The 27,836-nt window shown below is 43.2% G+C and overlaps 1 protein-coding gene across 3 annotated transcripts in view; it reads left to right on the top strand.

Moving 5' to 3' along the window:
* Positions 1 to 27,836, top strand: part of Akap2 (A kinase (PRKA) anchor protein 2) — a 244,840-nt gene that overhangs the window by 123,441 nt on the left and 93,563 nt on the right. Inside the window, exon 1 of one of the 3 annotated variants that reach the window (XM_013023290.1) lies at positions 23,486 to 23,594. The exons of the other annotated variants lie outside the window; for them this stretch is intronic. The gene's annotated coding sequence lies outside the window, so the exon portion shown is untranslated. Of the gene's footprint in view, positions 1 to 23,485; positions 23,595 to 27,836 lie in introns of those variants that run through there. 3 annotated transcript variants of the gene reach the window in all.

Genomic DNA, 27,836 nt, shown 5'->3' with positions numbered 1-27,836 from the left:
GTATTGACATTGATTATTCATTATTCTTGTGGACCTGCCTTTCATTGTCAAATGAGTGAATTTATAACCACTTTGAGCTCTCACTTATCTGAATACAGATAGTGAGTGTATTGCTGGCAAATGAAAGGTCCCAGGTTCCTTCTTTGCCTGTCTGCTTGCCAGGTACAATAACTAGCATTAATTACTTGTGACCTTATATACTAAACCCTTATATACATCACCTCATGTAGTCCACAAAACAACCTGCTAAACAAGAACTGTCATTAACCCCATTTTGCAGATGTGGTCATCTTGGCATCATGAGTTAGGCCACTTATCCCAGATTGCAAAGCCAGCACAGTATATGATGGCATCAGGGTTTTGTTTTTGTTTTTGTTTGGCTGGGTTTTTTTTTTTTTTGCCAGTCCTGGGGCTTGAACTCAGGGCCTGGGCTCTGTTTCTGAGCCTCTCTGTGCTCAGGATTGAGCTCTACCACTTGAGCCACAGCACCACTTCTGGCTTTTTCTGTTTATGTGGTGCTGAGGAATTGAACCCCGGGCTTCATGCATGCTAGGCAAACACTCTATCACTATGACACATTTCCAGCCCTGGCATTTGAACCCAAGTAGAAAGACACTTGAGACCTCTGTGTTTGGATAACAATGAATGCAAATCCATGTTTTTATTAGCAAAAGCAGGAGATTGGTGAAGGTAGGTAAGAATGGCATAATCAGATAAAATACAAGAAATCAAGGGCTTAAAGTCTTAGCTTAATTGTGGAACATCTACTTTGCATGCCAGAGACCCTAGGTTCAATCCCCAGCACCAAAATGAAAACAGGCACACAGATACATAGAAAGGGGGTGGGGGTGGGGGGACACAGAGGGAATACACACACACCTGGAAAAATGAATACTGAACACCCAGTTAAATTTGAATTTTAGATAAGCAAATCAGCATTAGCATATTCCAAACATTGTATGAACCATACATACACAAAGAAATGGTTCATTATTTACTTGATGTTCCAGTTTAGTTGGGTGTTACTTTCATTTGTCAAGTCTGATAACCAGGAGGGGCATAGCACCAAGAAAGCTGAGAAACGCATTTTGATCATCCTGCTTTGGTATTATTTGAGGGTTCAGACTCTTTTTCTTTCTTTTTTTCACAGATGGCAATTATTGAAAGACAGTTGTGGAAGGACAAAGTTACAATTTAGTTTAAAGAGCTTAATTGGCTGTCTTCACTATTCTAGAATTGGCCAGCATTTTATCCCATAAAATAGAGTAAGTGTTGTGATTGGCTGATTTGTTTTCATAGACAGAAAGAAGCTAAACAAACAGAAGCAGAACAAAAGCAGATTGGTCATTTCAAAGCAAGTTTCCTGCAAGGGTGAGGATTGAATAGGAGACAGAACCACAGAAAAAATAACTAACCAGTGGTTTAACAGATTACTTCAGATTACTTTTGCAAGGATTAAAGGATATGTAAGAATTAAAGCCATGGTTGTGCTGATAGCCCTGATTGGAAATGTTGGCTATCTCTGATTCTCTTAATTCCTCACAAGATCAGATAACAACAAAATTTTGCTTAGGTGACATGGAGCTTCAGCACTGGTGACATTATTTTTCTGACCTATCAGGGCCCAGTATAGAGTCTAGTTCAAAACAGCACTCACTTGAAATTAAATTTAACATATTGTAAGAAGCTTTAGCTGGACTCTGGTGGCTCATGCCTGTTATCCTTGCTACTCAGAAGGCTGAGATCTGAGGATCGAGATTTGAAGCCAGCCTGGGCAAAAAAGTCTGTGAGACTGTTACCTCCAGTTAACCATCAAAAAACTAGAAGTGAGGGCTGGGAAGGTGGCTCAGTGGTAGGGTGCTTGCCTTGCATGCATGAGGCCCTGGGTTCCATTCCTCAGTACCACATATGCAGATAAAGCCACAAGTGGCTCGGTGGCTCAAGTGGTAGAGTGCTAGCCTTGAGCTGAAGAGCTGAGGGACAGCACCCAGGCCCAGAGTTCAGGCCCCACAACAGGCAAAAAAAAAAAAAACAGAAGTGGAGCTGTGTTTCATAGTCATAGAGTGCTAGTCTTGAGCAAAAGAGTTCTGGGACAGAGCCGAAGATTTCAGTTCAAGCCCCATGACTGAAAAAAAAAAAAGCTTTAAACCAGACACATGTATTGTCACAGTACCTACAACATATTGATAACCACTGGTGGTGCTTATATGTGCCAGCTACCCTAACATGGGAGGCTGAAACATGAAGATTACAAGTTGGAGGCTAATCTGCAGCTACATAGTGAAAAAAGAATATATGCACACATATATGTATAACTATATATTTCAATATATATACAATGTTCACATACATGTACTGATAACAATTGATATCATATACTTCTTAGAAATCAAAGCTTCCAAAGTAATTCACGTCAACTCTTGGTTTTTCATCGGTTTCTCTGCAAAACCAACCCCTCCCTGTTGATTTGTTCTTTTGTTTTTCTCTTGAACCCAAATCCCCTCTTTCTCAGTCTCAGTGCACCTTAGCTTTGTTCTGGAATCTTCATTGCTATCAGTTTTAGTCTGATTTCATTTTCTACAGATAGAGTCATTTTGCAAATGTTGTGGATAAAACAGTTCTTTCTTATTTAGTAAAAATCCCCTTTCTCTAAGTGATCACCTCCTAAAATAGATGACCCTTGCCTGGCTATTCCTAGCAACAGTTCTGAAACATTCACAGCCATTTCCTGGATATATCAGTGCATTTCCTTCTGTGCAACCTTTCACACATTGCAGGAATGAAGATGACGAATGACACAGAGCTCTAGAAACCACCTTGTTCTACCTCCGTCTCCTTTATCAGAGTCCAACTGCAGATCCACCTGTGTTTTAAGAGTCATCAGCCCTAACCCAACTTGTTTGGAAACAGGGATCACTTGTAAGTCAGAAAGAAACCGAACAAACCAAACACAGCTCCCACGGACAGAAACCATTGATCTTTTTTCTTTCCCTTTAAATCTTTTTCCTTAAATATCTCTCAGTGAGTCTTGGCTATAAATAGGTAATAGCTGTGAGATTCTTAAAACAGATCTAACACCTAACAGAAGAAACTATTTGCCTTTAGTGCTACTAAAAAGTGGCCAAAAATCAGGGAGGGAACCTGTCAACCTATCCAGTTAATGGGTGAGTAAGTTATCACTAATCCTTGAGGATTCCAGGTGACCAGAGATTAGTTCTGAAAAATCTAAGGAGCACCCATGTGACCATTCACAGCAGGCTTTATCCTTCTAAATAAGGTGTACATAGGCCTCTACAATCTTGAACATGATACTTAGGAATATCTGTTATCTTCATAGGAGTGGTGATACTTAAGGTTGTTTAAGTCAGTATCTACTGCTTCTATTTTGCTATATTATCAAATCTCTCTTCTACTCTTTTTTCTATTCATTCCCCAGTGGCCATCTCCCCTTTTTTTCTGTGGTAATAAAAACTTGTAGTTAAAGCTACACTGGATGGGGCTGGGGGGAGAGGGTGGGATATAGTTCAGTGGTAGAGCACTTGGGTTGCACACATGAAGTCCTCAGTTCAGTCCTCAGCACCAGCAAAAAACAAATCAAAATAAAACTCAGAAAACATGATGAAAATCAGGGACCACATAGAAACTGCATATAAATAAAGAGACAAAACATTCAGACAAAATGAAGGATTAATTTGCTAGAGCAGGCTGAAACACACTAATAGGTCTACATCTTGAGCCCATTACCATTGCAACAATTGCTTCTTTCTCAAAAACAAGCCAATGAAGAAGTGCCATTTATTCTATCTCAACATTCTTAGGTCTCTTTCTAGAAAGAAAAAGTCTATAAGGCAACTACAGTTCTTACTCCCTATCCTAAAGGAGTCTGGGGTGAGGGCCAGAGTATTTGAATGTCACTGTATTCTGCCCACATTCACAGATGGTTTGACTTGATGTAAGTCTTACGGTATATTTCAGTTTAAGAAAATGCATAGTGACAACTTTTCCTAGGTCTGACATTGCTCTGGGTATTTGGAAATTATAATGCTTAATTCTTACCCAACTATATGAGATACATACAAAAAGTATCACCAACTTGCAAAGGAAGAAAATAACATATAGAAGCCAGATGCTGGTGGCTCACACCTATAATTCTAGCACTCAGAAGGCTACCTGAGGTTTGAGGTTCAAAGCCAGCCTGCAAAGGAAAGCTTATGTAAGTCTTTTCTCCAATTATCTACCACAAAACCAGAAGTATCATGTGGCTCAAAGTGGTAGAGCACTAGCCTTGAGCAAAAGAGCTCAGAGACAGTATGCAGGCTCAGAGTTCAAGCCTCATGACTGACAAAAAGAAAAGAAAAGAAGATATAGAGAACTTAGGTAACATATGTCAAAGACAAAGTTAAAGATCTTAATTGACCTTATTTTGTAATTCTGGAATCAGGCAACACTCCACTCCAGGAAATAAAGTAACTGCTTCAGTAAACCAGCAGAGAAGGTTGGTTTTATAGACAGAGAAGGAGTAAAGAAAACTGAAGCAGAGCTGGGAAGGTGGCTCAGTGGTAGAGTGCTTTCCTTGCATGCATGAGACCCTGGGTTCAATTCCTCAGCACCACATAAGCAAAAAGAAAAAAGCTGGAAGTGGCGCTGTGGCTCAAGTGGTAGAGCGCTAGCCTTGAGCTGAAGAGCTGAGGGTCAGCGCCCAGGCCGAGAGTTCAGGCCCCATTACTGGATCAAAAAAAAAAAAAAGAAAACTGAAGCAAAGCATAAGAGATGGATTAGTCATTTCACTGATTTACCTTGTAAGGGCTAGAAGGGGGATAGAACCACAGCAAAGTCACTGGTGAACCCCAGGGTATCATGGTTTGTAAGGACTAAAACAGAGAATGTCTATTTTTCTCATTGAAACTGGCCTTTTTTAGAAATGTGGCTGTTAGCTCTCATTTCTTCCTGGTTTCTTAAACAAACAGCTTAGTTTGAGTTGGGTGACTTGGAATTTTAGCATGTGTGACTCCATTTGTATTTTTAGTCTAGTATGTTGGAGCCCAGTGCAAAACCCTACACCAAAAACAATGGCCTCCTGTAGTAGTACCAGGGAGTGCCAGAGCTCAAATGTACCCAGGAAGCATTGCTGTGTCTGTTCTGTCTGCCTCCTAGAACAACATGGTAGAAGCTCGTGTGCAGATGTTTAAGGTGAACATCCTCACCTCTCAGTCCTGGTTAGTAAGGGAGCTTTCCTGTAGCTCTGCATTCACTCATTCAGGAGCAAAGCTGCAGTTAACTGCTGGGATAAGATGGGTTTTGATCCCTGAGAATGGATTGGTTTACAGGCCCTTGGATCCTCCTCCTATTGGCTGTGTCTTCTTGTAGTTTTTCACTAAGATATCTGTATGTCTCTTATGTCACAAATAATAAAGCATTTGTGAACTTTTAGGTAAACAGCTAACTGAATGTTCAGTCACATGCTTTTTATATGGGTGTATCATTTAAACAGGTTCACATTTTGGAGGGGGAATAAGTGATTTTTTTTTTGTCAGTAAGTTCCTTAGAAATTTTGAAGACAAATCCTTATTTGAATGGAGAAATAGATAAACATTTTCTATGAACAATTATTATTATTATTGATTGATTGATTGATGCTGGTGAACAGACCTAGAACCTTCTACTGCTCTACTGCTAAGTTATATCCCCAGCCAATTAAGAACTAATTGTAACCCCTCTGTTCAGTATTTTCACAATAAAAAACATAATAAATAAAGTACCCAGTAGATTTAAGTCTCAAAAAAAAGAACTACTAGTTTTATTATTCATGAGTTTTAGAAATGCTTGTTCTTGCAAAGAAAATAAGGAACAAATCCTAAATGTCAACAAAATCTCCAAGTTTATATTCAGTTTATCCCCTGAATAACATAGGAAAATCCCTCTTAAAACAAAATGACATTTCAAAAGAGGTGAAGAATGGTTTTCTTTTTCAAGTAAAACTATGCATCCCATTTTAAGCATTTTTCATAGTATTTGACAGTTCAGTAAAAGTAAACCTTTCTTCTCTGTGTGGATTTTGTTAAACTTTACCTTGTAACAGCCCTTTACCTACCCTTCATGCTATCTTCTCCTTGTTCATCTTCTTCCTTCTCTCTTTTTCTTTCTCTTCCTCTCTTCTACTTTCCTTTTTCCCTCTTTCTCTTCCCTCCTTTTTTTTCCTTTCTTCCTTTTTCCCTCCTTCCCTCCTACCCTTCTTCCTTCCCTTTCTTCCTTTCTTCCATTTGACTTTTTCCCCCTTCCTTACTAACATCTTTCCTCACTATCTTCCTTCCAGTGGTTACTCTGGGCAAGGGTAACTCATTAAACAGTTCTTGTATCATGAGATAGGCACCCTCACTGTCAATGTGCCTGTGACAAGTCCACACTGAGAGGCACTGCCCTGAGCTTTGTTGCTCAAGTCTAGTGCTCTATCACTTTGAGCCATGGCCACTTCTGGTTTTCTGGTGGTTAACTGGAGATAAGAGTCACACGGATTTTCCTGCCCAGGCTGGCTTTGAACCGTGATCCTCAGATCTCAGCCTTCTGAATAGCTAGGATTACTGGTGTGAACCATGGGCACCCAGCTGCAAATGACTTTTTCAAGAGTTCTAGAAGAAAGTCAGGCTTCAGTCTTAGTCCACAGTTCATCATTTATTTCTTCCTATAGCATGAGTAAATGTTTCTTTTAAAATTCAAAAGAAAGGGGCTGGGAAGGTGGCTCAGTGGTAGAGTGCTTGCCTTGCATGCCTGAGGCCCTGGGTTCAATTCCTCAGCACCACATAAGCAAAAAGAAAAAAGCCGGAAGTGGCGCTGTGGCTCAAGGGGTAGAGCGCTAGACTTGAGCTGAAGAGCTGAGGGACAGCACCCAGGCCCAGAGTTCAGGCCCCACGACCGGACCCAAAAAAAAACAAAAACAAAATAAAATTCAAAAGAAAATATTTGAATTAATCTTTAAGACAGGAAAATAACTGTGATATTCTAAGAAAAAGATTAGTTAAGAATTAATTTGAGGGAGGAAGGGAAAAGGGAGAAAAATGAGGGAAGGGGGTAACAAGTTAGACAAAAAATGTACTCGTTACCTTACTTATGTAACTGTAACCCCTCTGTATACCACCTTAACAATAAAATTTAAATAAAAATATAAGAATTAATTTGAGAGCCAGGCACCAGTGGGTCATCCCTGTAATCCTAGCTACTCAGGAGGCTGAGATGTAAGGATCCTGGTTTGAAGGAAGCTCTGGTTTTGAAGGCAGGAAAAGTCCATGAGACTCTTATCTCCAATTAACCAGAAAAAAAAAAAAAAGCTGGAAGTAGAGCTGTAGCTCAAGGTGATAGGGACAGTGTCCAGGCCTACATTCAAGCCCCAATACTCATTCTCTCTCTTTCACGCTCTCTCTTTCTCTCTCTCTCACACACACACACACATACACACACACACACACACATGCGCACACACACACACACACACACACACACACACATGAATTTTGAGGAGCTGGGCATGGTAGCGTATTTCTATAAACACTTGGGAGACTGAAGTAGGAGGCCAGCTTGGGCTACACAGTGGACTTTGTTTCTTGTTTGTTTGTTTGTTGTTTTGTCAGTCATGGGGCTGTCCCTGAGCTCTTCAGCTCAAGGCTAGTGCTCTACCACTTGAGCCATAGCGCCACTTCTGGCCTTTTCTGTTTATGTGATGTTGAGGAATCAAACCCAGGGCCTCATGCATGCAAGGCAAGCCCTCTACCACTGAGCCACCTTCCCAGCCCCAACACACAGTGGACTTTGTAAGAAAGAAAAAAAGAAAATTTGATCGAATAGCAAAGAAAGAAAGAAAATTAATAATAGTAACAAATACCCTAACAACTCTTGGTATTTTCAGGTACATTCTTTGTGTATATATATGTGCTAGTACTGGGGCTTGAACTCAGGGCCTTGTGCTCTTGCTTTGTTCTCTTGCTCATGGCTAGCATCCTACTACTTGAGCCATACCTTTCATCTAGCATTTTGCTAGTTAATTGGAGATTGAGTATGTTAGACATGTCTACCTATGCTGGCTTCAAATTCTGATTATCCAGATATCAACCTCTTGAGTAACTAGATTATAAGAGTGAGCCACTGGCACCTGGCTCTACAGGTATATTCACTGGTCTTGGTATGCATTAAATTGTCCAGTGTTCACCTATGATATCAACCTATGATACACATGCTATATAATTATTCTTTTTTTGAGGCTGGAAAACTGAGGCCAGAAGGTAATGACCTATGGAAAGTCCTTCCTGGAATCAGAGAAGGAGTTTCCATACCCTGGCCCTTGGCCATGACACCAGAGCTCCTCTTGCCTGGGATGCTCTCTGCCTGTTTATTGGGAAATGAGGAGGTGGCAGATCACTCCACAACTGGACATTCACTTGGAAGTACATCCATAGCAAAGGAGCAACCACAGCGTATGTGGTCTTCCATGGAAGGAATTAGTAACTTCCAAGTACCTACTCTTTGTATAAGTGACATGTCTGTACATAGCTGTATTTGTGATTATGGAGTTAAAGGAAAAGAATGCCATAGATAATAAGAGAGGAAAATGAAAGACCAATTGAATTCACCCATGGTAAATGTCAGAAATGTGCAGGTCAATGGGATCCTTTCACACAAAATACCAAATTCTTCTTGAAGTCAGTTGATGGGAAAAATATAGTGTTTAGTGCTTTAAAAGTGTTTTGTTTTTGGTTTGGGGTTTGGGTTTTTCGTCTGTCATGGGGCCTGAACTCTGAGCCTGGGTGCTGTCCCTCAGCTCTTCAGCTCAAGGCTAGTGCTCTACCACTTGAGCCACAGAGCCACTTCTGGCTTTTTCTGTTTATGTGGTGCTGGAGAATTGAACCCAGGGCCTCATGCATGCAAGGCAAGCACTCTACCACTGAGCCACCTTCCCAGACCCTAAAAGTACAATTTTTAAACCTAAAATTCAAGACTATTTTGCCCAATGGATTAAAAAAAACAGTTTTGGTAAGTTGACACTTTGATTTTTGAAAAGAAATTAATCATGATCAGAAGGCATACACACACACAATACACACATATACACATACATATAGTAAGAATGTGTGTGTGTGTGTGTGTGTGCGCGCCAGTTCTAGGGCTTGAATTCAGAGCCTGGGCACTGTTTCTGAGCTTATTTTGCTCAAAATTAGCATTCTAGCACTTGAACCACAGTGCCACTTAGGGTTTTTGTTGTTGTTGTTGTTTTTGCCAATCCTAGGGCTTGAACTCTGGGCCTGGACACTGTCCCTGAACTCCTTTTACTCAAGGCTAGCACTGTACCTCTTGAGCCACAGTGCTACTTCTGGTGTCTTCTGTGATCAATTGGAGATAGTCGCAGTGACTTTCCTGCCTGGGCTGGCTTCAAACTGCAATCCTCACATCTCAGCATCCCAAGTAGCTAGGATTATAAGAGTGAGCTGCCAGTGCCCTGCCATTGTAAGCTTTTTGATGGTTAAGGGGAAATAAGAGTCTTCTGGACTTTCCTATGTGGTTGGGCTTTGAATAACAATCCTCAGATGTCAGCTTCTTGAATAGCAAGGATTACAGGGATGAGCTACTGGTGCTCAGCTAGTAAGTGTATTTTGTTGAAATGAGAATAAGAAATATTTGGGCATGCACTGAAAAATGTGTATAATGAAATACCTATGACAGATACATATGATAAGTATATATGTATTGAATGCTTCTGTGAGCAATGCTTTGTGCTACATGCCAGGTACTGCTTCTCGCTTTGATGGTGTTCAGAATGTGATTCTACCATTAATATCACCACTCCACTTTAATGTCTGGTTTAAGTCATTATCTCTTTCCCAGAAGACTTATAATCACTTCTCCTTCTCTCTTCCTCTATAGTACAGATTCCACACAGAAGTAACCACTACAACCTTTTAAAAATAAATACAATAAAACCAATTATCTACTTGTAATAATCAAAAGGCTTTCCATATTATTCAGGAGAAAAGAAATAAAGGACTTATCACAGCTTGGGGGGCCCTCAAGATTTGATTCACTGATACCGATTGCTCATCCACATTCCATGGCTCTGAAAGCTTCATATGGCTGTCTAGTTTCCACTTTGCCACTCACTAGGTCATAGTGCTTCCCCCTTCATGTCCCCACAGCTTTTCCAGATCTTTTTGCAGATTTTTGCTCAAATGTCACCTTGTTAAAGAGTTAACCATTGATCAGTGCTGGTGGCTTATGCCTATAATCCTGGCTACTTAGGAGTCTGAGATCTGAGAATCACAGTTCAAAGCCAGTCAGGGCAGAAAAGCCCATGAGACTCCAATAAATTACTCAGAAAAGCGAGAAGTGGGGGCTGGGAAGTTGGCTCAGTGGTAGAGCGCTTGCCTTGCATGCCTGAGGCCCTGGGCTCGATTCCTCAGCACCACATAAGCAAAAAGAAAAAAGCCGGAAGTGGTGCTGTGGCTCAAGCGGTAGAGCGCTAGCCTTGAGCTGAAGAGCTGAGGGACAGCGCCCAGGCCCAGAGTTCAGGCCAGGCCCCACGACCGGACCCAAAAAAAAAAAAAAAAAGAAAAGCGAGAAGTGGCATTGTGGCTCAAGTAAGTAGCAGGCTAACCTTGAGCAAAAGAAGCTCAAGGATAGCACCCAGCCTGAGTTCAAGCCCTAGGACCGGCAAAACAAACAAACAACAAAAACAGTTGACAACCATCTCATAGTTAAAGGCCAACCAAGGCAGAATAGTCTGTGAGACTATATTTCCATTCCAAAGTATAAATAGATAGCAGTGGCATGTAACTGTGAATAAGCAGACATGTGAAACTTCCAATATGTGTATCACAACTCAACTATACCCCTAGGTTTGAAAATAGAATTGGAGGCATGGCTCATTGGTAACATGCCAGCCTATAAGTGTGAAGCCCTGAATTCAAATCCCTAGTACTAAAAAAAAAAATAAAAAAGGAAATTCCTGAAACCCTGTGTTTTATCCCTAACACTACAAAAATACAAGAACAAAAGCAAATAGCTCTCAGCTTTAGTGATTTCAGTCCATGGTCAGTTGGCTCTATAGTTTTTGGATCTGTGATAATGAGGCAGTGAATTATAGCCAGAACACAAGGCTGAGAGAGAGGGAGCCACCCACCTCATGGCAGCCAGGAAGCAAAGATAAAGAAAGAGGAAGAGGTGAAGGTCCCACTGTCTCCTTCAATGACTTAACTTCCACTAGACCCCACCTCTGCAATAGGGTAGTAACCAATTCCTTAACACATAGACCTCTAGTGTTATTTAAGATTCAAACTATATAGCAGAACCAGAAAATGAGACCAATAAATAATGGTCACTGAGGTCTGAGGAGAGCCCAGAGAGTGTTTTAGATGCCAAATGAAGGAATTAACTAAAAAAAAAAAAAAAGAGTGACTAATGCTCTCTGATGGATTCTGCTGAAAGAGTAGGTCTGTGGGCCTGGGACACCCAGAGGTGACTGTGACCTACGCTGTGTTTGTAGAATGAAGGGGTAAGGACTGAGAATAAGGACAGTAAATGGAAGCATATCTTTTATAGATGCTTGTACTAGCTTAAGACCTTAAATGTAATCCCCTGTACCATCAAAAACAAACAAACCCCAAATGCTTGTTCTAAGAGGGAATAGAGAATTGTATTTGGAAACTGTAGAAGAATGTAGAAATAAGAGAAAATATTTTGGTTTTAAATTTTGATGGTAGAATGTTAACAATGAACCAGGTGCCAATAACTCAGGCCTGGAATCTTAGCTACTCAGGAGGCTGAGATCTGAGACTCACAATTCAAGGCCAGCTGGGCATGAAAGATCATGAGATCCTATCTCTGATAAACTACCAAAAAGCCAGAAATGGCTAAGTCTGCCTGAGTACAAAAGCTCAGGGGCAGTGCCTATGCCCTAAGTTCAAGCCTCAGAGCTGGCGCGCGCACACACACACACACACACACACACACACACACACACACACACAAAAGGAGGAGGAAGAGGAAATCTACTCTCTTAAAGCTTTTGTTTTTTGTTCTTGGCAGAACTGGGGTTTGAACCCAGGGCCTTGCCAGGCAGGCACTCTACTACTTGAACCACACCCCAACACTTTTTTAAGTGTACAGTATGATAAAATTAACTGTGTATACATTAGAATTCTTTTTGAAAACAAATTTAATGCATGAGAGATTCTCAATCACTCCCTCTCCCTCTTCCTTTCCAACATTCTGGCTTGAAAGTCATGATTCTCTTGCCTCAGCCTCTCAGTGCTGGGATTACAAGTGGGTACCACCATGCCATGTATGAATTCAGGTGCTGGAGCAGCTGAGGAAGGAGGATTTGGAGGCACGGAGAGGCTGAGCAACTTCCCTAAGTTCACACAGCTCACAAGTGATGGTGCAGGGTTCAAATCCAGGCTTGGTATTCCACAGACCTATTTTCTTCATTGACCTCTTCCTGTATTGTAAAATGAAAAAAAAAAAAAAAAAGACTTGAGTAACATGTGGCTTGATATACTCTTGACCATCTAAGCAAGTAAAAATAATAGTGCTCAAGTATAACACATGAGCACAGCGGCCAGCATGGATGTGACTGTACACTTCTTGTCTCTGTGTGGGCCTATCTTATCTCGGCCAGTCTATAAATTACTTAGAAGTTAGGCCCTTGGGCTCTCCTGTGCCTGAGTCCTTCATGGGAGTCACAAACTGTTTGTGATACGTGGCAGGCTTTACTCATTTATGTTATCTGCAGGCTTCTTAAAGTATCCAGTTTGCAAGGCCTGCTCCTAACATTAACTAGGTTTGGCCTAAAAACAAAAACAGAGAAAGGGAGGGGAGTGAGGGGGGAGAAGGAAAGATGTAGGAAAGAAGGAAACTAACAAGGGAGGAAGAAAAGAAAGGAGTGCGGCAAGAAAGAAGGAAAACGGAAAGCACAAGGAAAGGAGAGGCGAGAGCAGGGGAACGGTAGGAAGGTACTTGATAAACGAGAATCTTCAAAGACAACAAGCATTCATACTTTAGATGATTTTATTATAAGTTGTTGTGGTTTCTAAAGTGATTTGATCTTGGCCACGGTCCCAGTCCTGCAGAAGCTTTTAATATGCTGCTTAAGAAACTGTTAACATTCTCCATGCTTAAATAGTCTTAGCAATTTATAATCTTTTTTTTGGGGGGGGGTCCGGTCGTGGGTCCTGAACTCTGGGCCTGAGTGCTATCCCTCTTCAGCTCAAGGCAAACGCTCTACCACTTGAGCCACAGCGCCACTTCCGGCTTTTTTCTTTTTGCTTATGTGGTGCTGAGGAATTGAACCCAGGGCCTCAGGCATGCGAGGCAAGCGCTCTACCACTGAGCCACCTTCCCAGCCCCCTTAGCAGTTTATAATCTTAATGAGACTTAGAAAAGAAATTATATGACTCTGTATATAAACTTAAAATGATCTGAACCTGGTGGTGTATGCCTGTGGTCCCCACTTCTCAGGAGGCTGAGGTGGGAGAATCTCTGGAGTCTACAAGTCTGAGACTAGCCTGCTAACACAGCAAGACCCTGTGTCAAAAAAAGAAAGAAAGGGAGAGAGAGAGAGAGAGAGGGAGGAAAGGAGGGAAGAAAAGAAAAAGTTTTCCTTGTATAACCCGGCATCTTTGGTAAAGTTATATTCTTACTAGAACAAGCTGTTTAATATGCTCAATATGGTGCCAGGAAAAGCCTATTTTTCACTGGATAATTATTAGTATCGAAAGAACTGCAGAAGCTGGGCATCAGTGGTTCATGCCTGTAATCCTAGCTACTCAGGAGGCTGAGATCTGAGGATCACAGTTCAAAACCAACCCAGGCAAGACAGTCTGTGACTCTTGTCTCCAATAAAAGATAGAGATGGGTCTGTGGCTCAGGTAGTAGAGTGCTAGCAAGAGAGGCTCAAGGATAACCCCCAGGCCCTGAGTGCAAGTCCCAGGACCTACCAAAAAAAAAACCAAAAGTTGTATAGAGGCTTCTGAAAGTTGTGCTTCTGTTGTTTTTCTGTGAAAATCAGGATCATTAAAGTGCCAACATTTAGTCTTTTTCCTTTGATATGTCTGAAATTCTGCACGGTTCCTTCTATAAATTAACAGCCAGTACTTAAAAGTTTAGAGGGAGAAGGTTGGGAATGTGACTTAGTGGTAGAGTGCTTGCCTAGCATGCATGAAACTCTGGGTTCAATTCCTTAGTACCCGATAAACAGAAAAAGCCGGAAGTGGCACTTTGGCTCAGGTGGTAAAGTGTTATCCTTGAGCACAGAGAAGCTCAGGGACAGAGCTTAGGCCCTGAGTTCAAGTCCCAGGAGTGTCAAAAAAAAAGTTTAGAGGGAGAGAAAGACTTGGAAATTACTAAGAAAATGACCTCAGTGTTTGTGTGGGAATGTGAGTGTGTGTGCACACACACACATGTGTGCATGCTTCATGTGCATACCCATGATGCTGGGGGTTCAAACCTGAGTCCTTGAACATTCAACAGTGCTCTACAACCGAACTTGTATCTGCAGCCTAGACCCATTTAAAACAAAAGGTAGTTCTCAGGTCTCAGTGATGGCTTAGCATTAGTGAGGTTCTACTACTAACACCCATACCAAAGGCAAACAAATGATACTTCTTTTTTTTCTGTTTTTTTTTTTTTTGTCCGTCATGGGGCTTGAACTCTGGGCTTGGGCACTGTCCCTCAGCTCTTCAGCTCAAGGCTAGCGCTCTACCACTTCAGCCACAATGCACTTGCGGTTTTCTGAGTGGTTTATTGGGGAGATAAGAGTCTCACGGACTTTCCTGCCCTGGCTGGCTTTGAACTGCAATCCTCAGATCTCAACCTCCTGAGCAGTAAGAATTATAGGCGTGAGCCACTGGCACCCGGCTTCAAATGTTACTTCTTTTTGTTTTTATTTTCTTATTTTTTTTAATTTCTTGCTCCTTCCCATTTACATTCAAACCATCAAAATTCTGTCTTAGGAGCAGAGATGTAAATGACTAAAACAGCATGGTTCTAGTATGCATGAGGGCTAGGGGTTGATCCTCAGCTCTTTCCATCTTAGTTAAAATTGAAAGAGTTCATTCAGCACCACTGGAAATGAAAGGAAGATCTGCATTTAAAACCTGGTTCACTTTCACCTGTGAGTAATAGATGCACTTGGTGAACTCCATGAAAACTATCTTCGGGAGTTTCACGCTGTTGGCCCTGGAGCACAGCATCCTGTCTGTGGAAAAGCCGTGCACATGCCATATGCATTAGGCAGAAATGCCATGCGTAAAGAGTACCTTGTTTTATGCTGTCTGTCCATTAGGGCATGAACTCTGGAGTGTTTACTACATTTTTTAAATGCTTCATTTATTAAGTGAGATAAAATTCCCAGTTAAGACACAAAGCACTTGGACCTCTTAAAATTTTGTTGTTGTTAATTACCAACATTATCATGAGTGCATTCTTTTTTTTTTTTTTTTAACTTGCCAGGCAAAGTACACTACCCCTTGAGCCACACCCTCAGTCCCAAGAAACACATCCTTCTTAAAGCTAGCAAACCATTTTGATGCATCTGGAAGGAAGAGATGTGGGGGGTCAACAACATTTGGTGTAGCCAGATGCAGTCTGGCTTGCCCTTTGGCCTCTCCCTCCCTTCCCAATTAGGCTCTGCTCACTATCTTTTCCAACACCAGGCTTCCCAGGCTTTTCGTTGTTTTTTTTTTTGGCTGACGAAATTAGCTTGTAATACTGTTAGACTGTTTCTTTAAACTGGATTGTATAAGGTACATTTCACTGGGCAATCCAGGCAATACCACCACATCTATCAGTAATGCAGAGAAGGCAAAGCAGCTGCAGTGTGGGACACACTGAACAGTTAGAAGGGCATGTGTTGGTTGGGTTTGGAAATATTTCACGGGAGTGTCTTAAAGGGCTTAAAAAAAATAAGTTCAAGCAGCTGGGGTGAATGTAATCAGGTCACCATTTCCTATGTCAGAGGGTTTGGACAAGTGTGAGGATATAGGAAAAGGAAATAAATGTGGAATAGACAGGAAAGAAACTTACTTGGGCACAGGAAGCATGAGACCCAGGAGAGGAAGTGAAGGAAAGGCAGTTACCACAAACTAGGCCAAGAACCAAGTAAACACAGGTCCAAGAGCCAAATGTTCTCATATGACACCGTCCCTGTTGCTGTATTTGCTTTCTCTCTCCTTTCCATGCTTAGAACAATTGTGTCACTATAAGTGGTTCCCAAACCAGGCTGTGTTGCAGGATTAGATGAAACACTCCAACAAATGCACACACCTAGGACACAGATCACTCAGGGAAAGGAACATAGAATGCCACTCAGCTTGGAAAACTCCGATTTCCAACCCTCTAAAAATTTATCACATCTCACCAACCATAGAGGAGACATTTTAATTACTCACGCCTGCATTTATGTATTTTTGTGCCCGTATTGGGCTTAAACTCAGGGCCCAAGCACTGTCTCTTAGCTTTTTCTCTCCAGGTTAGCACTCCACCTCTTGATACACAGCTCCACTTTTGTCTTTTTGCTGTTAATTGGAGATATGAGTCTCACAGGATTTCCTTTCCAGGCTGGCTTTGAACCATGATCATCAGATCTCAACCTCCTGAATAACTAAGATTATAGACATAAGGCACCAGCACCTGCCTTAAGAGATAGCTTTCAGAATGATGTTTTTAACTAGATACAAAACAGCTGTAAACAATGTTACCTGGAGACTGATTTATCAGTCTTACAGTGAGCATTCAGAAAGGATAATTAATGAACAGTAGAGGTTCTGAGGCTGCAAAGATGCTAGCTTCACTTTCTTCCTATTCTTATAAAGCTACTACGGGGGTTCACCACAAAGACATATATATATATATATATTCTAATGACTTCTCAAAGACTTCACCTTTAATATCATTCACATATAATCTAGAATGTTAAGTTCCACCATATGAATTCTGGGGAACACACTCACACTAAACCCTAACATAGGGCCAACAGTTGGCTGAGCTCAGTTCTCTCTCTTTCCCATTCTTTTTGGTTTGGTGCTGGTACTGGGATTTGAATTGAAGCCTCATGCTTGCCGAATTGGCACTCTACCCCTTGAGCCATGCTTCTAACCCTGTTGTTCACTGGTTTTATTTATTTGAATAAATAAATAAAAATTGAACTCAGGCTCTGGTTACTGTCCCTTAGCTTTTTCTGCTCTAAGAAAGTGCTCTATTACTTGAACCACAGCTCAAGTCTCATGGTGGTTAATTGAAGATAAGAGTTTTATGACTTTCCTGCCTGAAGGAACAGGCTTTCTTCCAATGGTGATCCTCAGATCTCAGCTTCCTGAATAGGTAGGATCACAGGCATGAGCCATAGTTTATTTTATTTTTTTTTGAGATTTGTCAATTTATTATTATTAATTTATGCTACTAGAAATAAAATACTTCACTTGGTTCTCATTACTCCCTCACTGATAGATAATATTTCTATCTTATGTACACAATGACATAGTTTAAAAGTACTATTCCAATAATTATACATGTACTTCTTTAATTATGAAGTTGGAGTATTTTTTTACACATTAGATGGCTAATTGCTCTTATTTGCCTGTAAACTACTGCTTTGTTTTAGTATTAAGTTTGAATTTTCTTCAGTTGCAATTGGATTAGAAGGACTCAGCATATCAGAGATAATATCTCCTCCTAGGTTTTTAGTGGTGCCTCTAGTCCCATGGGTATGCCCTTGAGTTTGAAATGATCTCCTACTTTCTTATGACCTTAACTGACACTGCTTGATGACAAAAGTCCACTAACCTAGTCCTGTATAACCTAGTCCATTTGTTGTTGTTTTTGTTTGCTTTTCTATTACTATTTTCCCTGTAGCAAACTTTTATTTTCTATGGGACAAATTTGGCATTTGGGAACTAACCTTCACTTGATGCTTTTTCCTTGCTAGAAGGAGGAGTGGTAAATTCTTTTATGATAGACCAGTCTCTGAGTGTTTGTATGGTGTGTATGCGTGTGTGCATGCATGCACGCACACGCACATGCATGTATGTAGGTACTAGAGCTTGAACTCCAGAAAAAAGCAGGAAATAGGGCTGTGGCTCAAGCAGTAGAGCACTTTCTTTGAACTTCCTGGTGCTCTCACTTGGCTTTTTCACTCAAAGCTAGCAATCTACCACCTTTACTTCTAGCTTTTTTTTTTTTTGGGTCCGGTCATGGGGCCTGAACTCTGGGCCTGGGCACTGTCCCTCAGCTCTTCAGCTCAAGGTTAGCGCTCTACCACTTGAGCCACAGCACCACTTCCGGCTTTTTTTCTTTTTGCTTATGTGGTGCTGAGGAATAAAACCCAGGGCCTCAGGCATGCAAGGCAAGCGCTCTACCACTGAGCCACCTTCCCAGCCCCTACTTCTAGCTTTTTAATTGGAGATAAGAATCTTGAAGACTTTCCAGCCAGTCTGGCTTCATACTGAGGTCTTTGAATCTCAGCTCCCTGAGTAGATAGGATGACAGCCATGAACCACTAGTACCCCCATACTTTTAAAACACTAAACACTAGATTTTCCCATAAATTGATTCTTAGAGACATTTGTGATTTTTTTTGGGGGGGGGGGTCTGGTCATGGGGCCTGAACTCTGGGCCTGGGCGCTGTCCCTCAGCTCTTCAGCTCAAGGCTAGCGCACTACCACTTGAGCCCCAGCGCCACTTCTGGCTTTTTTCTTATGTGGTGCTGAGGAATCGAACCCAGGACCCCAGGCATGCAAGGCAAGTGCTCTACCACTGAGCCACCTTCCCAGCGCCATTTGTGATTTTTTTGTATGAATGGATTTCTTTGACCTTCACATTTCTAAGATTTACCATGGTGAATTCAATTGGCCTTACACTATTCTCTGTGGCATTCTTTTCTACTAATGCCTGGCTTATGCTAACTCAGTCTTGGCTCCTCAGTTGTTTTTTTTTTTTTAGCTTGGAGATGTGTAGTAACTTACACTTGAATTTTATTTTATTTTATTTTTTATTGTAAAGATACTATACAGAGGGTTACAGTTACATGAGCAAGGTAATGCGTACACTTCCTATTGTTGGCTCCTCAGTTTTCAGATCAGTTCTGTGGGCCACTAATCAGTTTTGTCAGTCATGGGGCTTAAGTCAGGGCCTGCTCTAGGCTACAGCTCTACTACTTTGAGCCACAGCTCCACTTTCAGTTGTTTGTTTGTGGGGTTTTTTTGTGGTTAGTTGTTAATAAGAGTCTCATGAACTTTCCTGCCCAGGCTGGTTTGGAACCACAATCCTCAGATCTCAGCCTTGTGAGTAGCGAGGATTACAGGAGTGACACCAGCACCCAGCTTCATCCCACTTTTCATGTGACGGAGAGACCACTCTTGCTCAGGGCACAACTGAAAGTGGGCCAGAAGCAGAGGTGAAGCAACTTGAGCAAAACTGTGCACTTAGGTTACAATGAAGACAATCCTCTTCTCCTCCCCTTAAGAAAATTTCTATAGAAGGCTTTGTCCTAGATGGTGCAGGATCTGTGTGAGACTGTAACAGTTCCACCTTCCAGATGTTTCTTTCACAGAGTGAGTCCTCATTTAGTTGCTCCAAATATGTGCCTAAACTACATCTAGGAGAGTATTTGTCTTCACTAATTATCACCGTGTTAAGAAACAGAAGATGCAATGAATTCCCAATCCTATGTCTCCCCATTTGTCCTTCCTTCCTTCCTTCCATTTTTAAGGTTATATTATAGAGGGGGATTTCATTGTGACATTTCCGCATATGTTTACACTGTATTCCAACCAATCTGGCTTCCTTTGTCACTCTCCCATATTCTTAAGACATAAGAGTAGCTAGTCACTATAATCCTAGCACATAAGAGGAGAGATAGAGGGAAGAACATCTTGAGTTTTAGGACAGCTTGAGATATGTAGCCAGACACTGATAAAGCAGCTCAGGAACAGCACCCAGTCTCTCAGTTCAAGTCCTGGAATTCCATCCCCCTCCCACCACCAAAAAAGAAGCCAGAAGTGGGAGGTGTGGCTCCAGTAGTACAACACTACCAGCCTTGAGCAAAAAAGCTAAGGGACAGTACCAAAGCCCTGCCCTTAAATCCCAATTCCATTACAAAAAAAAAAAGAAAAAAAGGAAGGAAGGAAAACAAGATCACAGGACTGTCTCTTATTTCCGGGGTTCTGATTAAGTAGGTAAAGATCAGGGCTAGGGATCTGTATTAAAATATATATATATATATTATATTATTGTTAACATTAAGATATTGGACAGAGGGGTTATTGTTTCATAGGTCAGGTAATGAGTACAGTACATTTCTTTTTGGACCATGTCACTCTTTTCTTGGCATTTTCCCTCTCCAGTCTCTACCCACAAGTTACATAGTTCATTTTCCACATAGTGTCCAGGGATCTGTAGTTTTGACACGGAAGTAATTCCTACATCTTTGGTCCTTAGTATTGGCTTTGAGAAATGTCATGGTCAGGGGCAAGATAGTTGAGCCTTGGTCCAATTGACAATTGTAGCTCAGTAATTTCAGAAGCTGAGGGTCTGTACTGTAGGTGCATAAACACTCCAAGGGAAAAAATCAACGTGAAAATGTTTCCTACTTTATTTTTTATTTACTTTCATGTGCAGCCATTCACATCCTGTCACTGATTTCCCAAACAATTTTTTTTTTGAGAAGCTGCTATGTATCAAGCCATTTATATTAAAAATATCATCTCTTCCACTGGGTGCTCAGGGGCTTACATACATAACTCTCACTCTCAGGAGGCTGAATTCTGAGGATTGAGGTTAGAAGCCATTGTGGGCAAGAAAGTCCATGAGACTTTTATCTCCAATTAATCAGCAAAGAGCTGGAACTGGAGGTGTTGCTCAAGTGGTATAGTGCTAGCTTTGAGCAAAAATGCTAAGAGACAGTGACCAGATCCTGAGTTCAAGTCCTGTACCACACAAACATATACCTCTAACACTCTGGATTTGAAAGAGGAAGAAATGTTGTTATAAATAACACCAAGCATACCCCTTTCCTATTCATGTTCTCAATAGTTTTCTTTAAAATGGCATTCCAGAATTTGGGGTTGTGTGTGTTGTGGTTGCTATTTTGAGGCCAAGGGTTGTTATGTAGTTCACGCTGGGCCTCAGTCCCAGGATCCTCCTCGTTCAGCATCCCCAAACCATTTCAGAACTTTGAAATTTATTTTATTAAAGTTTTGAGGTTGGCTTAGAATAGAAATAACTCAGAATAGATTTGGCACAATTTGTTTATTCTTTCTAATCGTAAAGGAATTTTGTTGTTGTTGGCTGCAGGGCTTGAACTCAGGACCTAGGCGCCATCTCTGAGCTCTTTTGCTCAAGGCCTAGTACTCTACCACTTTGAGCCAGAGCACCACTTCCAGCTTTCCAGTGGTTAATTGGAGATAAGAATCTCACCATAGACATGCTTGAGACTTCATTCAACTTCACCTCCATCTAGTGACAATGGGGACTTCAAACCCATGATCCTCATATCTCAGCTTCCTGAGTAGCTAGGATTACAGGCTTGAGTCACCAGCACCCAGCTCGTAAAGGAATTTGTTTTTGTAGATTTTATGTTTACTGTGATTTAAACATACATGAGAGGAGTGATAAGCAGCTGTTGTGGAGTCTTTTATAAAATGTTACCTGTGCTGTGATCTTGCTTTGGAGTGTCTGTTGTCTGGACGAATTCACAACTGTGGTACCCAAGCATGCTTGTTTGAATAAGGTTTTCATATGATACCCAAATGTTAAAAAAAATGTTAAAAATAGATCAGAATATAGGGCACCCCAAATAATCAATGGCATGAGGAGGAAGGGAGAAAAGGACAAAGGAAAGAGGGAGCAAAGAAAGGACTGAGGAAGGAAGGAAGGAAGGAAGGAAGGAAGGAAGGAAGGAAGGAAGGAAGGAAGGAAGGAAGGAAGGAAAGAAGGAAGGAAGGAAGGAAAGATTGGTTGATACAAGGCTGAAGCTCTGGAATCTACAGCTACTTGTCAGTAAATGCTACTGAATCCAAAAGAAATGCACAGAATGGATAGCAAACCAATCTCTAAATGACAACAACAAAAAAAGTACAGCATGTGGACATTAAAGAACAATGAGGCCAGTTTGAAGTCTCCTTTGTAGACTGTTATCTATCTTCATCCCCAGGTAAAGGCTGGGTGAAGCTCCAGGCTGGAGAAAAGCAACCTTTCTCTCTGAGGTGGTGCTTGTTTATTTCATACTTGGAGGAGACAGGCTTTCAGAATAGCTTTCCTTGATGGTATCACTTCTTTGTGTTGGAAATCAGGCATCTCTAGGGGTTAGGGAAGGAGAAAGAGAACCTGAGTGGTTTTTTCCTGTTGTTTGACATGCAAAATTGACATTCAAAAGAGGATACTGGGCCTTGTCCCGGGGCTTTTCCAATGGTGGGACTGAACTCACAAAACAGCTTGTCTAGTGAAAGTTGAATTCAAATGTGACTTTAGATGGGTTTTACAGAACGTGTCCCAAAGTAGAGTAAGACACAATAACTTGCCTGCTTTTCTTTCTCTCTTTCTCTTTCTTTCGTCTGTCTGTCTTAAATGCTGTTTTCTGTGTCGGTCTTTGTGTTTGTGTCCTCAGAATTTCTAGATGGTCCATTTTCAAAGGGTCATTAACATTATTTAAATATTCATGGTGGGGGAGGGGACGACAGACTGAAATTTCAGACCTCTCAGGAGTGAGGGATGGCTGGCCACCTGCCTAATCAAGGCCCACGCTGTGTCAGCTGCCACCCTCTCCACGGCTGGCATTGTTAACACATGCGCCTCGACCCGCAGCGCTGCCGCTGCTGCACAGCGAGGGCCGCTAGCCAGGGATCCCCAAACGTCTCTGTTCACATCCCAGCCTCTGGATCACCCCGAAGGGAGCCCCAAAACACACAAGGGTACCATTACTGCTACCAGACACATTTCCTAACCAGTCCCGGGGGGGGGGGGTCCTCACCGAGGCGTTCGGCCCGGGTATTAACCTGGTGTTCGTCCTTGCTCGGGCAGGGGCCCGGCATCCTGAGTAGTGAGCGAGCTCAGACCCCCACGTAGCCCCACGAGCACAGAGACACACAGCGAGCGAACGCTTGGTCACCTCCCTCCCCGGGCATACAGCAAGCATCCACCTACCCCAGACGCAGCACCGCGCGCCCCATGCCATCCCACCATCTCCCCCTCTGTCCAGGCTTCCGGGTCTTTTCCGTAGACTCCTTTCTCCATTTGTGCCCAGGCTCTGTGAGAGCAAGGGGAGCAGACGTGGAAGATCAAGGGGCGGGCCGCGCGGGGAGCGGGCACCGAGGGGGCGTGGCGTGCCCGGGCGGGAAGGGGCGTGGCGAGGGGCGTGTCCGGCGCGGGTGGGCGGGGCCCTCGCCTGCAGCGGAGCTCCGGCGGCCGGCAGCCTCCCGCAGAAGCGTTGGCCCCCAGCCTGGGGCTGCTACGGTGTCAGGTCCCTTCCTCTCCGGGACGCCCCGGGAGCCGGGAAGGCAGACGCCGCGCCCGGCTGGTTCCGATCGATCCGGGAGGACCGCGCTTCGGGGAGCAGGCGTCCCGAGGTGGGTGAACCAGTTGGGGGCACAGCGGTCCCAAACGCGGAGTTGTTTTAGGGCGTGGAGGACAGGGTGGCCGAACGAGGAGGGGCTGTCCCGGGATCCGGGAGCCCCCTCGGGAGCGCGGGGGGCTGTGCCCCGGAGGATCGTCGGGTGTCTGGCTGGAGAGGTTTGGGCCATGTGCATTTTCATTCCGAGGGTGTGTGGCGTTTTGTTGTGTGTGTTTGTGTGTGTTGAGGGGGAGGCTGGGCCAGCTGTTCAATTGACTGCCTGCTTATTTGTGATTAGGGGTAGGTTTGCGCACCCCTTGACCCTTGACCCCTTCCCTCCCCTCCCCGCCCCAGCGCGGGCGGCGGACGGAGCCGCGCTTCTGGCCTCCTGGGTTACCAGCGCTGGAGGCATTTTCGCAACTCCTAGACTGTCAGGTAGACTGAGGCCCGGGGTGCCTGGTCCCTCCCCCCCACCAGCTGGAGCCTTTGTGGACTGGGGTGCTGGGTACTGGACGGGGAAGAGGGTGGATGAGCCCTTCCGCCCCGGGCATTAGGGTGGTCCGGGTGGGTAGTTTGGCCCGAGGCCAGGCTCTCAGCCCTTCAGATGGGAGCGTTCCCTCTTCCTCTCAGCCCCTTCCTTCCTTTCTTCCTTCCCTTCCCTCGGGGGGAAATGGAAGGGGAACGTGTGGGACCCGCTGTGCGCGGGTCTGTCCGCGCGGGCTGCGCGCCCGCTGGAATCCGAGCGAGGGGTCTCCGGCCGCTCGGAGGACCGGGGCGGGGTGGGGGCTGAAATGATGCCCCGGTGAGAGCCCGAGGCTGGGGTGCGGGCTGGGTAGAGGAGCCGGGCAGCCAGCCGGGGCGGCCACCCGGCTGATGTTCCCGGACATAGATGCCTGCCCCTCGCCAGCCCCGGGGAGTCCTCCCACCCCGCACAAAAAAGAGAAGGGGGCATCTGGGAAAGAAGGAGGAGGTGACTCCTTCGCAGAGACAAATAGATGAGCTCTCCGAACTCAGATAGGCCTGTTGGCTGTGTTGTGGTTTGGCCGATGGACTGTGCCGTGTAAAGACTTTGACAAATCAATTTCCTTCCCTGGGCCGGCTTTAAAGTCCGGGGCCAATAATCGGGTACTTTGCCTACTACCCACATACTTTACAGCCGGTCTTGGTAGTTGGGAGTCTCTGAACAAGTTTGCTTCTCTTAGCAAGCGCCTTTCTGTTTCAGCACGTGTTTGCAGGCGCCTGCCGGCCGAAGACGAAACCACCCACCTGCCTTTGTGGTCCCCGGGACTTGTTTCCTTGCCTTTGTTCAGATTAGAGCTTCTGTGAGCATCATACTTTCCCTCCTGGAAGTGTTTGCCATTTAATCAAACATCTCCCACTCGGTCTGGCAGCTTCCCTAACTTTGATGGATAAAATTTGATAATAGTATGAAAAAGATCAAGTATATCTGGGAAGGAATTGTGTGTGTGTGTTCCAAGAAAACCCGTACAGAATTGCAGATTCTGAATACGCTGTCTGCTGCCAGCTCTCAGCTCCCCAGTTTTAACCCTTGACCTTTTCTTCCAAAAGCGTCTTCTCCCTTAGGTGGGGCATTCTAGGACTTCTGGGGGGGGGCAAAGGGGGAGATTCCCACAATTATTTTTGAGTGCATCAGAAAAATTATTCCTGAGCCAGCTGACACAACATTAATCCTGCTAGATCTCCAAATCTTGAACCTAACAGGCAAGGCAAGGGAGTTCATTCTCCAGTTTCTTTCTGGGGTGTTGGGGTGCTGTGGTGACAAGGATGGAGGGATGGTTGGGCATGAGATGGGACAAATATTTTGAAATCTCCATTATCTCATAGTTCTGGCATGACAGTTGGCACAGCTTCCTGCCTGCAGAGTTCAAAGTAGTGTCGTCAGAATTCATTTCACTTTCCTAAGTGGTTTATTCTGACTCAGTAGCCTCAGGATCTCTGGCAAGTAAGGTTATAGTATCTTAACTTATCAAATGAGGGAGAACATGCCAATGCGCTGGTTTTATTTCTAACCCCTCCATCCCCCTTTTTTGGACCAGTACTCTAAAATGTGAGTTGTTTAAAATGCTAACCGTTTGGCCTTTCTAATTATCGTTATCTTTTTTATCTAGATACTGTCCTGATAGAAGTAGTGGGCTCTTAAAATACCCATGGCCCAGATTTCTATCATGAATGTTATTACTAGTCTCTGTTTTTTAGGGTAATGAGGAATGTTTAAATAAAGATGAAATTGAGTTTGGATGGAGGTTGGGTTGAGAGATTTTAACTGCTAAAACCAGAGCATGGGGGCTAGATACCATCCCTTAGCTTTTTCCTCTATTGTTCTACCACACCTCCACTTCTGGCTTTTTACTGGTTAATTGGAGAAGAGAATCTCAAGGACTTTTCTGCCCATCCTGGCTTCAAACCTTGATCCTAAGATCTCATCTTCTTGAGTAGCCAGGTTTACTGGCATGAACTAACTGTAGTTCCTTTTTTAAATCTTATGCACAACTTTGATCTTTAAAGCATAAAAGTTAACACTTGCTCAGATAATTGATCAGAGATCTATTGAGATCTTTTGAAAAACGAACAGTGCATTTATGGTCCTCCTCCCCTACTATGCAAGCCTAATACCCAGAGGTAGGTTTTCTGTGAAGCTCAGAAAAGAGCCCCAGAGTCTCACCTAGAAGAAGCACATTGGTTGATTTATGGCAGATTCAGAACTCTGAGTGTCCCCTATTTCATTTATCCCCTCTCTATAAGATAATCCCTCTTCAAGAATATATAGCCTAATGTTGAAAATTTTGGACATTCACCCTTTAAGCCCATTTTTTTTTCCAGGAATATATTATGGGAAAGTTGAAACCATCTCTGTTCTAAAAGGAACAGTTGGAGCTGGGTGCCATTGGCTCATGCTTGTAATCCTAACTACTCAGGAGACTGAGATCTGAGGATTGCAGTTTGAAGCCAGCTGGGACAGAAAAGCTCCCCCACCCCCACCTTGAAACTGTTATTTCCAATTAACCATTCAAAAACCAGAAGTGGCACTGTGGCTTAAGTAGTGGAGCCCTAGCCATGAGCACAGAAACTCATTAGGCCCTGTATTCAAGCCACAACCAACAACAACCAAAACAGGAACAGTTGGCTCAAGTTTTAGAGTTTGTGATTTTTTTTTTGTAATAAACTAGAAACCTTAAGAAATGGAGAGCTCTGAGTAACAGAATACTTGAAGTTTAAACCTAAGGTTTTCAGCTTCGTTTTTGACTGTTGTAGATGCAAGTGTTTCTCAGCTATAATGGTTGACTATCACTTCTTTCACCTTCTTGCCTTGGAAGCAGTTTTCCAGCACTCCATCTTATTTCTAGGTGTATCAGTGCTACCAGGCCTAGAGGGGATACAGGAGTAGGTTCAAGAGATGATATGTAACTGGAACTTGTCCCCCATCTCAGTGACAGTCTCAGAGTGACCCCGAGGGCCATGCAACTGGAGATGCCCTGTGAGGCCCGATGCTGCTGGTGTTCCTGTCCCAGTAGATGAAGATGAGGGGTATAGTAATGGTTCTCATCTTGTGGATTTGAGGGGTTGAGTTTATTGTTTGTTTTGTCTTCTAAGTCTTGAGAGGATATACATGCTGGTTGAGGGAGTCATTCTATGCATGTCAAGGCAGGGAAGAGAGCTGTAGAACTTAATAGAGTTTCACTATGACTCAGTCTTTTTTTAATTCTTAAGGGTGGGCAAGAGTTTTGTAGATGTCTATAGATGTTTGGATGTTTGTTTGATTTGAGCTGGGTTGGTGAGCAAAGCCAAACACAGAGACAATGTAGTTATCTAGAACTAGGGTGTGGTCCAAGCTCCTTTGTGTTTTGTTCATGATCTCTTCACTATCTTGAGCTTGTTACCAAACTAGAGTCTATATAGTTTACTACCTACTTCAAAACCCATCTTAAATTAGATATAGATGAAGTAAGTTGGTTCTGTTTCCTTCTCCCTTCTACCTTGTGTTCTTTATTTTTTTTTTATTTTTTTTCAGTCTCAGGGCTTGAACTCTGGGCCAGGGCACTGTCCCTGAGCTTTTCAGCTCAAAGCAAGTGCTCTACCACTTGAGCCATAGTGCTACTTCCAGTTTTCTGGTGGTTAATTGGAGATTAGAGTCTTATGGATTCCTTTCCTGTCCCAGACTTTTCCTGCCTTAGCTGGCTTTGAACCACAATCCTCAGATCTCAGCCTCCTAAGTGGCTAGGATTACAGGCGTGAGCCA

This window comes from Dipodomys ordii, unplaced genomic scaffold (genome assembly GCF_000151885.1).
Source record: "Dipodomys ordii isolate 6190 unplaced genomic scaffold, Dord_2.0 Scaffold67, whole genome shotgun sequence".
Lineage (NCBI taxonomy): Eukaryota > Metazoa > Chordata > Mammalia > Rodentia > Heteromyidae > Dipodomys > Dipodomys ordii.
This window is presented reverse-complemented; position numbering and strand designations above follow the sequence as displayed.